At 42.9% G+C, this 5,922-nt stretch overlaps 1 pseudogene across 1 annotated transcript; it reads right to left on the bottom strand.

Moving 5' to 3' along the window:
* Positions 1–232: 232 nt before the first annotated feature.
* On the bottom strand, positions 233–1,728 carry LOC116527722 (annotated as a pseudogene). Its single transcript, XR_004258688.1, has one exon. The product of XR_004258688.1 is annotated as a keratin, type I cytoskeletal 18 pseudogene (transcript).
* Positions 1,729–5,922: the final 4,194 nt, after the last annotated feature.

A 5,922-nucleotide genomic window follows, 5' to 3' on the forward strand; every position in this document is an offset into this window, starting at 1 on the left:
GGCGCGATCTCGGCTCACGGCAACCTCTGCCTCCTGGGTTCAGGCAATTCCCCTGCCTCAGCCTCCCGAGTAGCTGGGACTACAGGTGTGTGCCACAATGCCCAGCTAATTTTTGTATTTTTAGTAGAGATGGGGTTTCACCATGTTGTCCAGGATTGTCTCGATCTCTTGACCTCGTGATCCACCCGTCTCGGCCTCCCAAAGTGCTGTGATTATAGGCGTGGACATCAAATGACCTCTGAACTTTTTATTGGCCTCCTGCTCCCCAAAGGGTCCCCTGCTTCTGCTGGCTTAATGTCTCAGAACTTTGGTGTCGTTGGTCTCAGACACCACTTTGCCATCCCCTGTCTGGCGGGTGGTAGTCTTTTGGATGGTTTGCATGGAGTTGCTGCTGTCCAGGGCATCACCAAGATTGAAGTCCTCGCTATCTTCCAGCAGGCGACGATAGGTGGCCATCTCAGCCTCCAGTTTGACCTTGATGTTCAGCAGGGCCTGGTACTCCTGGGCCTGGCGCTGTCCCTTTGCCTGGGTCTGTGCCAGCTCTGACTCCAGGTGCAGCAGGAACCCAGTGAGCTGCCCCATCTGCAGGGCGTAGCGGGCCTCCACCTCCCTCAGGCTGTTCCCCAAGCTGGTCTTCAGATTTCTCGTCAAGTCCAGGTCAATCTCCAAGGACTGGACTGTATGTCTCAGCTCTGTGAGCGTCATCTCAGAAACTCCAACCTCAGCAGACTGCGAGGTGACCACTGTGGTGCGCTCCTCAATCTGCTGAGACTAGTAGTTGCCCAGCTCCTGTCGGTTCTTCCAAGCCAGCTTGTCATATTGGGCCCAGATGTCTGCCATGATCTTGGCAACGTCCTGAGATTTGGGGGCATCTACCTCCACGGTCAATCCAGAGCTGGCAATCTGGGCTTGTAGGCCTTTTAAATCCTCTTCATGGTTCTTCTTCATGAAGAGCAGCTCTTCCTTGAGAGCCTTGATCTCTGTCTCCAGCTGCAGCCAAGTGACATTGGTATCATCAATGACCTTGCAGAGCCCATGGATGTCGCTCTTCACATACTGGAGCATGGCCAGCTCTGTCTCATACTTGACTCTAAAGTCATCAGCAGCAAGACGGGCATTAGCATTGTCCATCTGCAGGACGATGCGGGCATTGGGTCCACAGTATTTGCAAAGATCTGAGCCCTCATGTCCTCAATGGTCTTGAAGTAATGGCTCCCATGTCTGACCTGGGGTCCCTTCTTCTCCAGGTGCTCCCGGCTTTTGCTCTCCAGCTTCCGGTTCTCGGTCTCCAGGCTCCTCACTCTGTCCAAGTGAGAGGCCAGACGGTCCCTCAGGCTTTACACGGTCTCCTTCTCATTCTGGATGCCTCCCATTCCTGCCAGACCTCCGGCCACTCCAGCAGCCAGGCCCTCGGACCTCAGGCCGCCCGGGAAGCTGGTGGAGCGGGACACGGATATGGGGGAACCAGAGCCCCCGGCGCCTGCATAGACTCTGGCCGCACTGCTGGCAGGTCAGACACCTTAGCTGGGCCCCTGGAGGCAGCCCAGAGACCGGTAGTTGGTGGAGAAGGCAGAGCGAGTGTAGAAGCTCATGCTGCCCGGGGAGGAGAGTGAGAGGACAGGACTCAGGCTTTGCCAATTAAAAACATTTCTTTTATGTAAAAGATTTCACTCAAGTCATTGATTAATGAGGAAATCAATCGGATGCTAAAATTAGCCCAAAGAACATTTAATGAGTTAGATGTGTATATAGGCAATGTAAAAAAAGAAACTTTAGCTAGTTTTGGGTTTATGGAAACCTAGTTCCTATTTCTCTAAGATTATTTGTTCTATTGGATAGAAATTATTTATATGTCTAGTAGAAAAAACCATCTTTAAGTTAATCGCTGCTCCTACAGAGCTGTACATTGCTCACCCATTTCAGAGTCAAGCCCAGAACCGCACTAGAAGGATTCCCAATACTCCCTTTCTGCGATTTCCACATTTCAATAATTATTTTGACACATTAATGGGAAGAAAAGAGTCTATTTAATAAAATAAAAAGAACCTGAGGCTGGGCGCAGTGGCTCACACCTGTAATCTCAGCATTTTGGGAGGCCCAGGCAGGCAGATCACGAGGTCAGGAGATCGAGACCTTCCTGGCTAATGTGGTAAAACCCCATCTCTACTAAAACTACAAAAAATTAGCCAGGCATGGTGGATCGCGCCTGTAGTCCCAGCTACTTGGGAGGCTGAGGCAGGAGAATCACTTGAATCTGGGAGGCGGAGATTGCAGTGATCATACCACTGCTCTCCAGCCTGGCAACAGAGCGATATCTCAAAAAAAAAAAAAAATTGAAAAAACTAGTTATTTATATGAAAAGAGATGAAATATCATATGTGAATATATGGCATATATTATCATATACCATTCATATAGGTATATATGGTAACTCATATATACCATATATTAATAGGTATATATGGTAATGCATATATACCATATATGAATGGTATGGTATTATATGCAATATATTCATATATGGTATTTCATCTCTTTTCATATGAATAACTACTTTTATATGAGTAACTACATCATATATAAAAATAAACTCCAGATGAAGTAAAAATTTCAGTATCAAAAACAAACCTGAACACTCTAAGTATTAAATATAGGTGAATTTCTTTTAGACTGTGGGAAATTGAAGAATATCTTTTCTAGTTTTTTAAACTTTTAGATTTAGAAAGTACATGTACAGGTTTGTTACCTGTGTATATTGGGTAATGCTGAGGTTTGGGTTATGAATGATCCCATCACCCGGGTACTAAGCATAGTACCCAATAGTCAGTTTTTCAACCCTTGCCCTGTTCCTTTCCTTCCCTCTCTAGTAGTTCCTAGGGTCTATTGTTGACATCTTTATGTCCACCAGTACCCAATGTTTAGTTCCCCCTTGTAAGTGAGAACATGTAGTATTTAGCTTTCTCTTTCTTAGGATAATGGCCTCCAGCTGCAACCACAATGCTGCACAAAGGACATGATTTCATTCTTTTTTACGGCTGCATAGTATTCCATGGTATATAAGCATCACATTTTTTTTTTTTACCCAATCCACTCTTGATGAACACCTAGGTTGATTCCTTGTCTTTGCTATTATTCTGAATAGTGCTGTGACAAACATGTGAGTACATGTGTCTTTTTAGTAGAAATATTTGTTTTCTTTTGGATATATAACCGGTAATGGAATTGCTGGGCTGAATTGTAGTTCTGTCTTAAGTTCTTTGAGAAATCTCCAAACTGCTTTCCACAGTGGCTGAACTAATTTACATTCCCATCAACAGTACATAACCATTCTCTTCTTTGCAGCCTCACCAGCATCTGCTGGTTTTTTCCTTTTTAAAAATAGTCATTCTAACTGATGTGAGATGGTATCTCTGTGGTTTTAATTTACATTTCACTGATGGATAGTGATGTGGAGCATTTCCTTACATGTTTGTTGGCTACTTATATGTCTTCCTTTGAGAAGTGTCTGTTCATGTCTTTGCCCACTTTTTAATGGGGTTATTTGGTTTTTCCTTATTTAATTGTTTAGGTTTCTTATAGACTCTGGATATTAGGAATTTTTTTTTTTTTTGAGACGGAGTTTCACTCTTGTTGCCCAGCCTGGACTGCAATGGCTTGATCTCCACTCACTGCAACCTCCGCCTCCCAGGTTCAAGCTATTCTCCTGCCTCAGCCTCCCAAGTAGCTGAGATTACAGGTGCCTGCCACCACACCCAGCTAATTTTTTGTATTTTTAGTAGAGACGGTGTTTCACTATGTTGGCCAAGCCGGTCTCGAACTCCTGACCTCAGGTGATCCACCCGCCTCTGCCTCCCAAAGTGCTGGGATTACAGGCTTCAGCCACCTCACTCAGCTAGATATTAGAAATTTGTGAGATGCATACTTTGTGAATATTTTCTCCCAATCTGTAGGTGGTCTGTTTACTTTCTTGATAATTTATTTTGCTGTACAGAAACTCTTTAGTTTAATTTGGTCCCACTTGTCTATTTTTGGTTTTCTTGCAACTGCTTTTGAGAACTTAGTCATAAATTATTTCCTAAGGCTGATGTCCAGAACAGTGTTTCCAAGGTTTTCTTCTATGATTCCTTTTTTTTTTTTTTTTTTTTAAAGTCTTGGGATACATGTTGATATGGTTTGGCTATGTCCCCAACCAAATCTCATCTTGAGTTCCCATGTGTTGTGGGAGGGACCTGGTGGGAAGTAATTGAATTATGGGGGCAGGTCTTTCCCATGCTGTTCTCATGATAGTGAATAAGTCTCTTAAGAAATTATGGATTTAAAAATGAGAGTCTCCCTGCACACGCTCTCTTTGCCTGCTGCCATCCATGCAAGATGTGACTTGCTCCTCCTTGCCTTCTGCCATTATACTGAGGCTTCCCCAGCCACATGAAACTGTAAGTCCATTATAAACCTCTTTTGTAAACTTCCCAGTCTCAGGTATGTTTTTATCAGCAGCGTGAAAACGGACTAATACACGTGTGCAGAATGCACAGATTTCTTACATAGGTCAACGTGTGCCATGGTGGTTTGCTGCACCTATCAACCTATCACCTAGGTATTAAGCCCTGCATATAGTAGCTATTTAACTTCTAGAATTCTTTTTTTTTTTTTTTTTTTTGGCAATACAGGTAGGGGCTCACAGCTATGGATAACTTTTGGGATTCTTATGGTTTGGAGTCCTACATTTACATCTTAATCCACCTTGTGTAAATTTTTGTATATGGTAATAGGTAGGGGTCCAGTCTTATTCTTCTGCATATGGCTAGCAAGCTATCCCAGCACCATTTACAAATATGGGGTTCTTTCCCTATTACTTGTGTGTGTGTGTGCGCGCGCGCGCGCGTGTGTGTGTGTGTGTGTGTATGTGTGTGTTTCTTTTTTTGGGTTTTTTTTTTTTTTTTTGAGATGGAGTTTCACTCTTGTTGTCCAGGCTGGAGTGCAATGGCATGATCTCTGCTCACTGCAACCTCCACCTCCTGGGTTCAAGCAAGTCTCCTGCCTCAGCCTCCTGAGTAGCTAGGATTACAGGCATGCACCACCACACCTGACTAATTTTGTATTTTTAGGAGAGATGGGGTTTCTCCATGTTGGCCAGGCAGGTCTTGAACCCTCAACCTCAGGTGATTCACCCGCCTTGGCCTCCCAAAGTGCTGGGATTACAGGTGTGAGCCACCACATCCAGTCTCCTATTGCTTGTTTGGTCTACTTTGTTAAAGATCAGATAGCTGTAAGTGTGCAACTATATTTCTGGGCTCTCTATTTTGTTCCATTTGTCTGTCTGTTTTTGTACCAGTACCATGGTGTTTTGGTTACTGTTGCCTTGTAGTATGGTTTGAACTTGGGTAATGTGATGCCTCCAGCTTTGTTCTTTTTGTTTAGGATTGCTTTGGCTATTCAGGCTCTTTTTTTGTTTCACATGAATAGTTTTTTCTAATTCTGTGAAAAATGTTATTGGTAGTTTGATAGGAATCAAATCTACACATTGCTTTGGGCAATATAGCCATTTTAATGATATTGTTTCTTCTAATCCATGTGCATAGAATGTTTTTCATTTGTTTGTTTCATCTATTATTTCTTTTAGCAGTGTTTTGTAGTTCTCCTTGGAAAGATCTTTCACCTCCTTGGTTAAATGTATTTCTATTCTTGATTTGGCTCTCAGCTTAAACAATGTTGGTATATAAAATTGCTACCGATTTTTGTACATTGATTTGGTATCCTGATACTTTACTGAAGTCAAGGATTTCTTAAAGAAGACACAAAAGTACAAACTATAGAAGACTGACAAATTTAACATATTAAAACCATCTCTTTCATTCATTGAAATACATCTTTTAAAAAGTGTGACACTACAAACTGGAAGAATTACTTTTTTTTTTTTTTTTT

The sequence above is a fragment of the Sapajus apella genome, unplaced genomic scaffold (genome assembly GCF_009761245.1).
Source record: "Sapajus apella isolate SASKATOON/1434 unplaced genomic scaffold, GSC_monkey_1.0 scaffold55, whole genome shotgun sequence".
Lineage (NCBI taxonomy): Eukaryota > Metazoa > Chordata > Mammalia > Primates > Cebidae > Sapajus > Sapajus apella.